Source organism: Solanum stenotomum, chromosome 12 (genome assembly GCF_019186545.1).
Source record: "Solanum stenotomum isolate F172 chromosome 12, ASM1918654v1, whole genome shotgun sequence".
Classification (NCBI taxonomy): domain Eukaryota; kingdom Viridiplantae; phylum Streptophyta; class Magnoliopsida; order Solanales; family Solanaceae; genus Solanum; species Solanum stenotomum.
Window position 1 is genome coordinate 563,825 of NC_064293.1, and position 15,874 is coordinate 579,698.

At 36.6% G+C, this 15,874-nt stretch overlaps 1 long non-coding RNA gene and 1 pseudogene across 1 annotated transcript; both read left to right on the top strand.

Annotated features, from left to right (window-relative positions):
- The first annotated feature begins 4,558 nt into the window (after positions 1-4,558).
- Positions 4,559-6,144, top strand: LOC125846742 (uncharacterized). The gene is made up of 3 exons (XR_007444390.1): positions 4,559-4,699; positions 5,089-5,151; positions 5,954-6,144. It is a non-coding gene; the product is annotated as an uncharacterized LOC125846742 (long non-coding RNA).
- Positions 6,145-10,049: 3,905 nt separating this feature from the next.
- LOC125849519 (uncharacterized) lies at positions 10,050-11,678 on the top strand (annotated as a pseudogene).
- Positions 11,679-15,874: the final 4,196 nt, after the last annotated feature.

Genomic DNA, 15,874 nt, shown 5'->3' on the forward strand with positions numbered 1-15,874 from the left:
GGAATTCTTGAAATTGAAATCACCAAAATTCACAGGTTCTGATAGTTCAGCGGATCCTCAAAGCTTCTTGGATGGGACATTTAAGGCCTTCCGGGCTCTAGGATGTTCTAGCGAGAGATCGGTGGAGCTAGCAGCATACAAACTAGAGGACATGGCTAACACTTGGTATGAAATTGTATTGCTAGGTCGACCTGCTGGGGCAGCACCACTGAAGTGGGATGAATTCACTAAGTTGTTCATGGATAATTTCCTTCCTAACAGTCAGAGGCAGAAGTATGCAACACAGTTTGAGAGGTTAGTACAGACTCCAGATATGGATGTGGCAACTTATAACGCCAAATTTTGTAAGCTCGCTAGATATGCTCCTTTGTTGGTACCTATTGAAGCAGATAGAGTTCAGAGGTTCGTGCATGGGTTGGTTAGTCGTTTATTCAATGCCCTAGCCCCAAATATGAGTACCATGACCTATTCAGAAGCAGTTGATCTGGCTAGAAAGATTGAAGATAAGGGTCGAGAAGAGCGTGCAACCTATGATGTACGTAAGAAGGCCAAGATAGGGGAATCTTACAGCGGCGACTTGGGTGCAAATCACAGAACAGAGAATCAGGGAAGACAACAGCAGGGCTCTCAGACAGGGATAGATACAGCTTTATCAGCACAGGGACATCGTAATTCTGGACAAATGTATGCCACTGCTCCCTCCTGCCAGACTTGTGGTAAATCACATGTAGGCCAGTGTCGTGTTGTCACTGGAGGGTGTTTTCGGTGTGGTCAGTTGGGGCATCGCATTAGAGATTGCCCTCTACCTCCGAGAAACCCCACACAGACTTCTGCTCAGATAGCAGCACCTGCTCAGACCACTCATAATGGTTCAGGTAATACAGGTACAGGAAATAGAGGTAGAGGTGTTGGAGATTATTTCACTGGAAATCATGGACAAGGGAATGCCGGTAGAAGTCAGTCAAGAGTTTTTGCACTTACTAAACAGGATGTTCAGGCCTCAAATGCGGTGGTTACAGGTATTCTTTCAATTTGTTCCTTTGATGCACATGCTTTGATTGATCCAGGATCTACCCACTCCTATGTGTCCTCATACTTTGCTTTGAGATTTGATAGACAACCAGAGATGTTGAATCATCCTTTTCTTGTTTCTACTCCTGTGGGGGATTCCTTGTTAGTTAAATATGAGTATCGTGATTGTCAGATAAGAGTTGAGGGTAGGGATACTCTAGCTAACCTAATTGTACTTGATATGATTGATTTTGATGTGCTGATGGGCATGGATTGGTTATCTCCTTGCTATGCTACTGTTGATTGTCATGCAAAGATAGTCAAATTTGAAATACCTGATGAGCCTACATTTGTATTAAAAGGGGGTCAAGTCCCCGAGGTTGGAAAAATCATATCCTTTATGAAGGCTCGAAGGTTACTACAGAAAGGTTGTATGGGTCTCTTAGCTATGGTAAGGGATACAACAGAAGGAACACTTAGCTTGGAGAAGATACCCGTGGTGAATGAATTTTCTGATGTATTTCCTGAGGATTTGCCAGGATTACCTCTTATACGAGAGATAGACTTCGATATTGATTTGGCTCCTGATACATTGCCAATATCCATACCCCCATACCGTATGGCACCAGCAGAACTGAAGGAACTAAAACAGCAGTTGCAAGACTTACTCGATAAGAGTTTTATCCGACCAAGTATATCTCCATGGGGCGCACCAGTATTGTTCGTAAAGAAGAAAGATGGGTCTCTAAGAATGTGCATCGACTACAGACAGTTGAACAACGTAACGATACGCAATAAGTATCCTTTACCTCGTATAGAAGACCTATTTGATCAATTACAGGGGGCTGTCCACTTTTCAAAGATTGATCTTCGGTCTGGTTATTATCAACTTAGAATCAGGGAGGAAGATGTTTCCAAGACAGCATTTAGAACTCGATATGGACACTATGAGTTCCTTGTGATACCTTTTGGATTAACCAATGCGCCAGCTGTATTCATGGATTTAATGAATAGAGTGTTCCGGCCGTTTCTAGACAGGTTTGCGATAATTTTTATTGATGATATCTTGGTATACTCTCGTAGCCAAGAAGAACATGAGAGTCATTTAAATACAGTGCTACAGACTTTGCGAGAACATAAGCTTTATGCTAAGTTCTCAAAGTGTGAGTTTTGGCTAGACTCAGTAGCATTTTTGGGGCATGTGGTGTCCAAAGATGGGATCAAGGTGGATTCCAAAAAGACAGAAGCTGTGCAAAAATGGCCCAGACCTACTTCGCCTACAAAAATTCGAAGCTTTTTGGGTTTGGCAAATTACTATAGGCGTTTTGTGCAGGATTTCTCCAAAATAGCATCTCCATTGACTAAGTTGACACAGAAAAATGCTAAATTTCAGTGGACAGAAGAATGTGAGCAAAGCTTCCAGAAACTTAAAATGTGTCTGACAACAGCACCTATATTGTCCTTACCATCAGGTTCTGGAGGTTTTACCGTATTTTGTGATGCTTCGAGAGTTGGATTAGGATGTGTTCTGATGCAAAATGGTCGTGTTATTGCCTATGCTTCGAGACAACTGAAGAGGCACGAGCAAAACTATCCTACTCATGATTTGGAGATGGCTGCAGTGATATTTGCTCTTAAAATTTGGAGGCATTATCTATACGGTGAAACTTGCAAGATATATACTGATCACAAGAGCTTAAGTATATCTTTAGCAGAGAGACCTGAATCTTCGACAGCGACGATGGATGGAGCTACTCAAGGATTATGATTGTGTTATTTTGTATCATCCTGGAAAAGCTAATGTTGTGGCTGATGCATTGAGTAGAAAATCTATGGGTAGTTTAGCATATATAGTTCCTGAAATGAGGCAGTTGGCAAAGGATGTCCAGAAACTTGAAGGCGCAGGTATTAGATTTAGTGTGGGAAATTCAGAGATATTGCTAGCTTGTGTGCAAGCCAAATCTTCATTAGTAGAGCGCATTAAAACTACTCAATAGAGATGAGGTCACAACTGGTAAAAGTGAGCAGATGATGGTTGATGGTGCTGGTATACTTCGAGTAGGCAACCGGTTGTGTGTACCAAACATAGGTGGGTTAAGACGAGTTATTCTTAAAGAAGCTCACAACTCTAGGTATACTATGCACCCTGGTTCCAATAAGATGTATCATGATCTGAAGCAGTTGTATTGGTGGGAAGGTATGAAGAAAGATATTGCTAATTTTGTTTCTAGTTGTTTGACTTGTCAACAGGTTAAAGAAGAGCATCAACGACCTGCAAGACTATTACAAGAGATCTAAATTCCAGAGTGGAAATGGGAAAGAGTCACTATGGATTTTATGGTTGGTCTACCGCGAACTCTCAGAGGTTATGACTCTGTATGGGTAATTGTAGATCGATTAACAAAATCAGCACACTTCTTACCGGTAAAGGCTACATATGGTGGAGTGAAATATGCCCAAATATTTATGAATGAAATTGTTCGACTTCACGGAGTGCCAATATCCATCATATCTGATAGAGGGTCACAATTCTCTTCACGCTTTTGGAGATCCTTTCAAGAAGCCTTGGGTGCTCGAGTAGACCTTAGTACTGCATTCCATCCACAGATAGATGGGCAGTCTGAGCGTACTATTCAAATCTTAGAGAATATGTTGAGAGCTTGCATTCTTGATTTTGGAGGTAGTTGGGATGCTTACTTGCCTTTAGCTGAATATGCCTACAACAATAGCTTTCAGTCCAGCATTCAGATGGCTCCATATAAAGCCTTGTATGGAATGCGATATCGGTCTCCTATAGGTTGGTTTGAAGTTGGAGAGGTCAATGTGTTGGGACCAAACTTAGTACAAGAAGCCATGGATAAGGTCCAGTTGATTAGGCAGAGATTGCTCATAGCTCAAAGCAGACAGAAGTCTTATGCGGATAAGAGAAGAAGAGATCTAGGGTTCACGGTTGGGGACAAAGTTTTTCTACGAGTTTCTCCTATGAAAGGTGTGATGTGGTTCGGCAAAAGAGGTAAATTGAGTCTACGATATATAGGACCATATGAGATACTTGATCGGGTAGGAGGAGTGGCGTATCGTTTGGCACTGCCTCCCAATATGTCTTTCATCCATCCTGTATTCCATGTTTCTATGTTGAGGAAGTATATCTCAGACTCCTCTCATGTACTTGAAGCACCGACTATACCAATTGATGAGAACTTAACGTATGAAGAGAAACCTGTGGCTATTGTGGACAAACAAGGAAGAAGGTTAAGGTCAAAAGAAATTGTGTCCGTGAAGGTCTTATGGAGGAACCATACCACTGAAGAAGCTACTTGGGAGTTGGAAAAGGATATGCGAGACAAGTATCCTCTCTTGTTTCAGTCTACAGGTATACACTTACTTTAAATTCGGGGGCCGAATTTCTTAAGGTGAGGAGAATGTAATACCCTATATTAAAATAAGGGCATAATTGTCATTTAACTCTCATTTAAAAAAAAAGGATCAGAAATTTAAAAAAGAGGGGGCTGAAAACCCTAACAGAAGCAGCAGCAACGCTGCAACTTCAGGGATCAAAAGGGAAAAAAAAAGGGGACTCTTCTTGTTCTAGTGAGCGAACGAACGAAGGAGAAACATAAATTTAAATTGAAAGCCTTAGCTCTCAAACTAAAGAGAGAGGTGGAAGAAGAAGAAGAACGAGAAGAAGGTAAGTTTCTTAACTTAGTCTAAAGGTTGAATTTGTATCTTCCATGACTATAAGATTGGGAATTGGGAAGTTGAGAAACATGGGTTTAGAAGAAAAAGAGGAAATTTATTTCATTCTTATGAACCAAGTGAATATAGTCAATGATTTGAACTATAAACTTTGGTATTGGGCTTATATGCAATAAGAGTAATTGGGCAGTAAGGTTAGGTTGATCTTTTTACAGCGAGAATCGACCAAGAAGAGACTAATGTGTGTGATTAAAGCACTAATTAAGTGATTGGGCAGATTTCGAATCAGTCATGAAACATCTAGGGCTGGGTTTTTTTTAATGTAGTATGAATTACCTAAATGAAGGAGTTAACACGAAATTATTATGAATGTGATTATAGATTGACCAAAGGAATTCGTACGGAGTAATTGAGTGGCAAGCTTGGTAACTCAACACAAGTACTGTGAGTAGTAATCTTACCACAATTGATGTTTTATAACTTGCATGACTTTCACATGGTTTATAAAGTAAATGTGTTATCGAATGTTTTGAACTTGCATGTGGGACAAGTCTTTTACTGGATATGATACTGAAAAGATTATTTGAGATGATCTCATTCTTATAAGATATGATTACTGATATTGAAAAGGTTTTATACTTATTTGAGAAATAGTATTTTGACAGGTGATTGTTAAACTTTGAAATGATATGATTTGATAAGATTTAAATGCTCTGTTCGATTTTGAATTGTTTTTACTTATTACAAGAAAAATATAAATGGGAGTAGACCTTGATGAATCCCGTAGCTAACGGCGGGTTCGTTAGACCTGGTGCACCTTGTAGTTCTGATTACTGATAAAGCCCTTGCTAGTGGGAAGGTAGAACTAGTATACTGTTACTGATATCCCTCGAGTAGGGATCTACTGATATGAATAACTAACTCCTTTATGAGGAGTTCACTGTTATTGGTTACTTCTTAAGGAGAAGACCACACTGATTACAAGATTCATCCTTGGAAACCTCCCAGCTATAAGATTTGATATGAAAATATTCTTTTTCTGAGTTTGCTATTATGTATTTACATTGATTTTGCTTATATGAGGCACCTAAGGTTGAATATTGTTATTGTTTCTGAAAGAGCATTGTTTCATCATCATGACTATTACACTAGCATGCTTTTTGACTTGTCCCTCATTAAAATGGTTGTGGTTAAGTATTATTACTCACTGAGCTAGCGTCTCACTCCTCGCTATTTGTTTTTACAGAGAATTCAAGTGGTATTGAAGAGGATTCCATTAACTAGCGTGTGAGTTAGTAGCATCTGGTGAGCCCCGCATTGCTTCGCGTGGCAAGAGAACTATTGATTTGTTATGTTTATTTAGTTTCTTTTAAAAACTCTTAGAATTGCTCCATTTGTCATTCTTTGGATTTGAGTCAAGATTAGTCCTTCGAATTATAGTCAAGTGACTAGTTTGGAATTTTTTTTCCGTAATTTGGAGATGAATTGGTTTTTATTTCGTGACAATTTGAATCCTTGATGGATATTAAATGGTGGTTTATAGTTGCTATTAGTTGTGTTGTGAAATTCTGAGACAGGAAAAATCCAGGATAGTCCTAAAAACAAAGGAAACTCTGCCCGATTTTCTGTAGAATTCTGGTGAGGCTTGCTTTGGGATTCTCCCCCTTAGCGCCGGTCATGATCCTTAATTGGGTCGTGACACTGACGATGATAGTTAGTTTAAATCTAGCAAAAGAAAAGTTATGCGTCTTGTTCTCTTGCTCTCTGTTTTTTTTTTCTTCTTCCTTGTGTTCTTTCTATTGATTTTCCTTCTAAAAATATGCAAGATATCTTGTGCATCCATAATTTTAAGTGTTGCAAAATGACAGCAAAGAAATTTTTGGAGGGAACGGGGAGAAAAGAGAGAAACAATCAGACTTGGTGGGAATAAGGAGAAAAAAAAAGAAATAATAGGACTATTTTTAATTAATATAATAATATATTTATTATCTAAATCATGGTTAGAGATATATTTTAATTAATTAAATCTTAGCCATTAAATCTAATCTACACCATATGTCATTAATCAAGGCAAGAACTTGGGGAAAATGGAGACGAAGAAAATGGAGAGGAGCCGGATCCTATATTTTATACTCATCCTATACTTCATTATTTAAAGTATTAATTTGTCATTTATAATAAACAAATAAACATCATGATATTAATTCAATTATTTTATGATAGTTTTCATCATGTCAAATTTGTCAAAACTTGATTTTGTGGCACTTGACATTTCTGGAAAGAATTATTTGTCATGGGTACTTGATGCTGAAATTCACTTTACCGCTAAGGGTCTTAGTGATAGTATAATTGAAGGGAATAAGGCATCAAGTCAAGATAAATCAAAGGTTATGATTTTACTTCGTCATCATCTTGATGAAAGCCTGAAGGTTGAATACTTGACAGTAAAAGATCCACTTGAATTGTGGATAGGTTTGAAATGGAGGTATGAACACCTCAAGGCAACAATATTGCCAAGAGCTCGTTATGAGTGGATGCACTTACGATTTCAAGATTATAAAACTATAATTGAGTATAAGTCTGTTATATTTAGAATCACTTCCACATTAAAATTATGTGGGGAAACTATAAAAAATGACGACATGTTGGAAAAAACACTAACTACTTTCCATGCCTCCAATATGATATTACAACAACAATACTTCCATGGTTTTAAAAAATACTATGAATTAATCTCATGCCTTCTGATGGATGAGCAGCATAATGACCTTTTAATGTCCGTCCTGCTGGAAGTGCTCCATTATCGAAGGCACACGGGATAGAAACACACGACCAATTTGAAATAAGACAAAATAATCGGGGCCATAATAATGTGCGCGGGCGTGGCAAAGGCAAAATACGATATAATAATCTTCGAGGTGGTGGTCATAACAAAAGAGAAAACAATATAGGTTCTCAAAATAATCCTTCTAAAGGAAAGGGCGATCACTGTCATCGTTGTGGCGTTAAAGGTCATTGGAAAAATGAATGTCGGGCACCTCATGAGCATTTTGTCAAGCTGTATCAAAATTCCTTTAAAAGGAAAAGAAATAAAGACGGTGCCTCCTCTTCTAATACTCGGGTGGAGTCACATTTGACTCTCAAAGATGATGCTAAGGCAAGGTCTTCTCAAAAATATTATGAGAATGTTGAGGCAGATTTAGCATTGAAAGATGATATTTTTGATGGTCTCGATGATATTACTCATCTAGAAGCTGAGGACTTCTTTGAGGATCGCAACTGAAGATTGATAATTGAACTGGGAAATGAATAATGTTATGTGTTTTTAATGTCTTAGTTAAAGTTCACGTACTTAAATTTTCTTTTGTTAAGTTTCGTACTTCTTATTACGAATTTTTATTTTTAGGGAAAAGGGCCTGATTTACCCCTAAACTTTATGATTTGGAGCTGATATACCCTCCGTTTAAAAAATGGCTCATATATGCCCCTGCAGTTATAAAAATGGCTCATATATGCCTTTTTACTTAAAAAACCAATATTTAATAAATTAAAAATTCATTTTTTTATGCTTTAATTTGAGAAAATGTCATGTGGCTCTTAAAATACCCCACCCAGTAACTTTTCACCAACCCGACCCAATTGGAAACAAGAAAACCCCACCCACTTAAATAAACCTAACCCATTTCATTCAATGGTCTCCACTCTCCACGCTCAACACGAAAAAAATCAAAAACTTGTTAGGGTTTTAGTGAGCTCTAAACAGGCGTCAATCAATCTCAATATTGTTCAAAATCTTAGGTAAGTTTCGATTACTTTCTTCCCTTTTCTTTTAAGAATCTTTGGTGTTAAAAATACAGGGTAAAATGTGAGAAAAGTGTAACTGAGTTTACCTATGTGCTTTTTTCCCTTGACATTTTGTCCATGGAAGGTTTATTTTCTTACTTTAATACATGAGTTTATCTCTTTGTATGCAAAGATGGAATTTTTGTTGGTCCCCAAATAGTTAGTCTTTTTAAGATTTTAAAATTCATTTTTCAGTTGGTTGGTGTTAAATGCTAAGGTGGTCCCTATGTCTAAGTTATTTGCTTGTTGCAGGTGTCATTTTGAAGGATGATTGAAGAAGTGGATATTGTTTTCAACTATCGGGGCAATTGGGTAATTTCCCCAAAGCTGGGACACAATATAAAATTTCAGCACACCTGGTATTATAATACTTGTTTAGTTTGTTATGATGATTTGTGTGAAGCTTTTACTTCCAAATTTGGATTTAGGGAAGTTCAACAATTGTTGGTCACTGGTCCATCTGGTACTTATTATGTAATTGAAGATAATGATGGAATTAAAACTCTTCAATACTTATTTTCAAAAGATTTCAAGGTAATAAATTTTTATGTTGTAGATGCTCATGAATTGAGAGTTTCTACCACAAATATCATATATCATACTGAATCATATTCTGTGGATGTTGAAGTTGCTACTGTTTGTGATTATAGTGATGTGGAGGATGATACTCTTTATGAAATGGGCAACAACTGTGAAATTGTTGAATATAATGTTGAAGTGCTTCAACTTTATGAACATGAAAAAGAGAGAGTTGTGAGTGATGGACTTGAAAAGTTTAAGGAATTAGAAATGGGTATGACCTTTAAGACTATTCAAGAAGCTAGGCAGGTTGTTAGCTTTTACGCTAATAGCTAACAAAAAGAAATTGAAAACAAAAAAAAGTGATACAAAAAGAATTAGGTATGAGTGTTATGATGGTTGTCCCTTTACTCTTCTCATATCTAAGGATGGAAAATCAACAACATTTAAGGTTAAAACATTGAAGCCTAAGCATACTTGTGGTGATTCTTTCTTTAATCCATTGGCAACTTATCATACCTTGGCTGTTTATTTTAAGGATGAAGTTCAAAACAATCCAAAATACCCTATCAAAGATATGAGAGGAATTCTTGAAAAAAAATTCAAGTTGAATGTCTCAAGATTCAAACTAAAAAGAGCCAAAACAATGGCTCTCGATAAGTTGGAAGGTAGTTTCAAAGATGACTACAATAGGCTTGAATCTTATGGTCAAGAACTTAGATAATCAAATCCAGGATCTAATGTGGTAATTAATATCTCTAAAGATGCACTTGAACAAGGCATAAGAAGGTTTTTGAGAATGTATATTTGCTTCAAGGCTTTGAAGGACGGATGGAAAAGTTTGAGCCTATAATTGGTTTAGATGGAACATTTCTCAAAGGAAAATGTAAGGGGCAACTATTAGTAGTTGTTGGGCAAGACTCAATGAATCATTTCTACCAAATAGCTTGGGCGGTGGTGGAAAAGGAAAACACAAGAACATGGACATGGTTTATTCAGTTGTTGAGGATTTCTTGGAGCTGAAAAATGGTGAAACTGTGACATTTATGTCTGATATGCAAAAGGTAGTTTTAAAATATTTTGTTTTTCTTATTGCCTTTTCTTTATCTTTTTTCTTACTGTCATTTTTTTCTTTTCGATTTTTAGGGCTTGTTGGATGTTGTAGCTAATGTTCTTCCAGAAGCACACCATAGGTTTTGTGTGAGACATATAGAATCTAACTGGTGCAAGAAATGACGGAGTGGTGAAGAGAAAAAATTGATGTGGTGGTGTGCATGGAGTACCTATGAAGAAGAATTCAAAGACACTTTAAAGGTGTTAGGAAAGGTGGATGAAGATTTAGCTAGTGATCTTCTTCATTTTCCTGTAATTAAATGGTGTAGGGCATATTTTGATACTCAATGTAAGAATCTAATGGTAGACAATAACTTCACCGAGTCTTTTAACAGTTGGATACTTGAAGCTAGACAAAAACCAATCATTAAAATGCTGGAGGAAATTAGAGTGAAGGTGATGAATATGTTGGTGAAAAATGAAAAAGTGGGCAAAAAATGGCAAAATGCTATCAGTCCAATGGCTATGAAATTGTACAATGACTATCGATTAATGGCTACCAATTGTACAATTGAGTTCAATGGAGATTATGGTTATGAAGTGAAAGATGGAGACACGGACACACATACAGTGAATTTGGAGTTGAAGAAATGCACTTGTAGATTATGGGACTTGGCGTGGAATACCATGTCACCATTCCATCAAGGCACTTTTGCATTAAAAAACTGAACCATTGGAAGAGGTTCATTACTGGTACAGAAAAGAGGCTTATTTGTTAACATACAAGAACAAGTTGCAACCAGTTAGAGGTTCTCAATCCTGGAAAATCGACCCTACTCAAGCAATGGAACCTCCAAAAATGGTAAAACTTCTTGGCAAACCTAAGATGAAAAGAAATAGAGAAACTGATGAGGCAAGTTTGAGAAAGGGGGCATGGAAGCAGTCAAGAAAAGGAACTATAATGAGATGCAACAAGTGTGGTGATTCCAATTACAATGCTAAGGGATGTTATAAGGTAATCTCTCTTAATTTTTTCTTTTAGTTAAAAGGTGTTCGTTTTTGTTAATCACAACAATTTTTTTGGGTTGAAGGACCATGAAGATGGTGAAAGTTCACATAAAGAAATAAGAAAGCAAGCAATCAAAAGTCGAGGAGTCGAGCAGGAAAAAACTCTACATTTAGTGCCACTGCAGAGTATGAGACGTGAAGCTTCACCCCAACAATTTCAGACACAACAGTCGACTGCCTATGGTCCTGAGATCGGGAATGAAGAAGATCCAGCATTGCGACCAATGGTAATTTCTGAGATAGAAACAAGGATGGAAAAGAGGTCTCGAATATTTGAAGGAATAGGAAGCAAGAAGATTGTTTTTAAAGGGGATGTGAGAGGAATCTCGACCCCTTCGGATCTACCATATTCACCAAAAAAGACTACTTGGAAGGGAAAGAAAGCAGTCACGACTGGTCAATTACAAGCTGAAGTAAAGAAGAAAAGAGTGAAGCAAATGGCAATGAAGGGCAAATTGCCCGTGGATACTGATGGTGATCTAGTTTAGAAGTCGTTGTGTGGTTGATCATTTTTTGACATTAGGTGGTTATTTTGGATAGTATTATATGATGTAAATCCAAACAATTTCTTTTGTTGCTAACCATATAGTAGATATTCGTGGTTGGTTTAACCACCAGAAGGTTAATCTTCTTTTGCTGGTAACTTGTGTTAAGATAATTTTATGAAAATTGAGAATTATATTCTACTGCATCTAGTGTAATTATTGTTGATTGTATTTTGTGCGAGAGAGTAAATTTATGTGATTTGATTGGTAGCGTTGTTTAAATTATGACTAAAATTAGCATTGTTCACGAACTTCTTTGAACTAGTAGATAGCTCACAAATGATAAAACGTGGAATGTCAATAAGTCATTGATGATTCTCTATCATTTGACCTTGAGCTTTTGATTCTCTTTCATTACTAAATAATACATAAGTTGACAAAATCACTACACAAGACCAAATAAGGTGAATCAAAAGTAGTCATAAATCAATACAATGAACCAAAAGTTAATTACACATAAGTCACAAAACTGCAAGTGAGATGAAAAATTTTAGTCCCATAATATAGCCTTGGAATCTAGCATTTAAATTCCCATAAAAGATATGATCCTACAAAGTACTACTATATTTCCAAAATTTACAAACTTTTTGCCTCAGTGAAGAAAAGAACCCAACTAAGCAACTGAATGTAAAATAACTACATCTCTCGAATTTTAAGATTTCACAAACACAATGACTCCGTCCACAGTCCGTTCACGAACACTCTGAATCTGTGGTGTGATGGCCAATAAAACTTCAGCAGACTCTCGATTGTCACTTGTAACTGCAATATGTATTACCATGTAATTATCCTAATCAGCGACAGTAAGATCAGCTCCAGCTTGTAGTAAGCATTAAATAATTTCTGCATAACCTTTACGAGCAACAACGAGCAAAGGAGTTATTTCACCACACCATACTCCTTCACCAACCTTAACATTGGCAGTATCCCCTGCCTTTACCACACAACGAAAAGAATCGGCTGCCGCAACTGCGAGCAGAGGACACATATTATCATTTCCTATTTGAGCATCAAAATTAGCATGGTGTTCTAGCAAAACCTTAATAGCATATTCCTAGTTGCGGTCTACAACGCATATAAATGGTGTTCCAACATCAACATCACTTCGCAAATCAACGTCTACACCTATATGCAGAAACAATTTAACCAATTCAAATATGTCCATTTCCTGCATCATTAATGGACAAAATAAAACACATTATCACTTCAAGCAAAGAATATCAAGAACAAAATTAGTAACACTCTTCTCACATTTTACCCTATAATTCTAACACCAAAGATCCTTAAAAGAGAAGGGAAGAAAGTAATTGAAACTTACGTAAGATTTTGAATGATATTGAAACTGATTGACGCCAATTTAGAGCTAACTGAAACCTAACAAAGTTTTTGATTTTTTTCCTTGTTGAGCGTAGAGAGTGGAGACCATAGAATGAAATGGGTTAGGTTTATTTAAGTGGGTGGGGTTTTCTTATTTTCAATTGGGTCGGGTTGGTAAAAAGTTATTGGGTGGGATATTTTAAGAGCCACGTGGCATTTTCTCAAATTAAAGCATTAAAAATGAATTTTTAATTTATTAAATATTGGTCTGTTAAGTAAAAGGGCATATATGGGCCATTTCTATAACGGCAGGGACATATATGGGCCATTTTTAAATGGAGGGTATATCAGCTCCAAATCATAAAGTTCAGGGGTAAATCACGCCCTTTTCCCTTATTTTTATGAAGATAAATAAAATTTTCCAATCCTCAATTGGATCCAAGATGAGTAATGGAGATATGTGTCTTCTGGACAGTGCCACAACTCATACAATACTAAGAGAAAAAAAATATTTCTCTCATTTGATTATGAAAATGACATGTTAATACAATATCCGGTAGCACAAAATTGATTGAGGGCTCTGGAAGAGAGACCTTATTACTACCTGGAGGAACATTATTGGTAATCAATAATGCATTGTATTGTAGTAAGTCTCAAAGAATTGTGTTAAGTTTCAAGGTTATTCTCCAAAATGGCTATCATGTTGAGACTGCAAATGAAGGAAATGTGGAATACCTTGATATTACTACGATAAATGCGGAGAAGAAAACTGTGCATGAAAAATTGCCTACACTTTCTTCTGGGTTGTACCATACAAATATTGGTATGGTTTAATCACATGTCGTGGTAAACAAAAGGTTTACTGGTTCTAATGATTTTATCATTTGGCATGACCGGTTGTGCCATCTCGGTTATAATACGATGCGCAAAATAATTGAGAATTCACATGGGCATACTTTGAAGAACCAAAATGTTCTTCAATCAAAGAAATTCTCTTGTGATGCTTGTTCTCAAGGAAAGTTGGTTATCAAACCATCAGTGGCTAAGGTTCGGATGGAATCCCCTACATTTCTAGAACGGATACAGGGTGATATATGTGGACCTATTCACCCTGTAAGTGGACCTTTTAAATATTATATGGTCTTGATAGATGCATCTACAAGATGGTCACATGTGTGCTTATTGTCAACTCACAATATGGCTTTTGCAAGGTTGTTGGCTCAAATAATAAGGTTAAAAACACAATTTCCAGATTATATAATAAAACAATTCGTCTTGATAATGCTGGTGAGTTTACATCTCAGGCATTTAATGATTATTGTTTGTCCACTAGAATAATAGTTGAACATCTCGTTGCAATGTTCATACTCGATTTAGCAGAGCCATTGATTAAACGTCTTCAATTGATATGTAAACCATTGTTGATGAGGACAAAGTTGCATGTTTCAATATGGGGGCGTGCTATTTTTCATGCAACAACACTTGTGCGCGCGCATAAGGCCAACCAGTTATCATAATATCTCCCCATTACAAATGGTTTTTGGTCAGGATCCAAAAATTTCTCATCTTAGAATCTTTGGTTGTGCGGTACATGTTCCAATTGCTCCACCACAACGCACAAAGATAGGTCCCCAAAGAAAGATGGGGATATATGTTGGGTATGAATCTCGTTCTATTATAAAATATTTGGAACCTAAAACTGGAGATTTATTTACAGCAAGGTTTGTTGATTGTCATTTTGATGAATCAGTATACCCAACATTAGGGGGAGAACAAAAACAGTTGGAAAATGAGATAGATTGGAATTCACTTTTACTATCTCATTTAGATCCTCGAACAAATCAATGTGAGCAAGAAGTTCAAAAGATGATTTATTTGAAGAATATTGCAAATCAACTACCGGATGCATTTACTAACCTACCACGGGTTATTAAATCATATATCCCAGCTGTTAATGCTCAAGTTCGAGTTGATGTCCCGATAGGACAAAAGGTTAAGGTGATACACTCAAATTACACCTCCCTAAAGAAGTATAAGCGATCGTTGTCAAATAAAGAACCCAACTTGTAAACATGGGGTTTTGTATCTAAAATAACATATTGTTGATTAAGTAACAAGTAAACAAAATTTAAACTTTGAGTTATCAATATGAGAGAAAAACTAAGGTATATGTGTTCCCCACAAGCTCGTAACACAATAATCCTAATAATAGTAATCATTTCCTAGTGTTTTACATGCAAAGTTGGTAAGTTAGGTATCCATAAGTGATTGGTCCTCCAAGTAGGGAATTTCACCACGCACCTTGGTCTGGCAACGGGTGTATGCTTTACTAACCCTTACCTTTACCTCAAATTATTCATCATATCAATGTATGGCTTAGTATTCGACCTCACTCCAATTGACACTAGACTATTAGATAGCATCCACCAAATCTCTGTTGTTTAATCCTTTTCTCATTCATTACCTCCTTGGTCCAGCAAGTAGGAACGAGGTGAGTTCTGACGTTTACAACCGTTAAAAAGACTTCTAAATGAAAGGATTAACAATACATGCATAAACACTATTCAAGAATTACTTAATTATTATTCGTATTTTAATTGCTCATGGTTCCCACAACCCTAGTTGTGGATTTAGCTACTTATGCTTGAGAGATCACAATTCATAATTGGGTAAAAAGAATTCATGAACTTACAAGAAGAATTGATGAAACCCGAAATCCTCAATTGAATTTCAAAGAGAAAATTGTATAAAACAAAAACCAGAAAGTTAATTGTTAAGAGTTTGCAAATTAATTCCCAAAGAACAAAACTTAGAAGTATGCA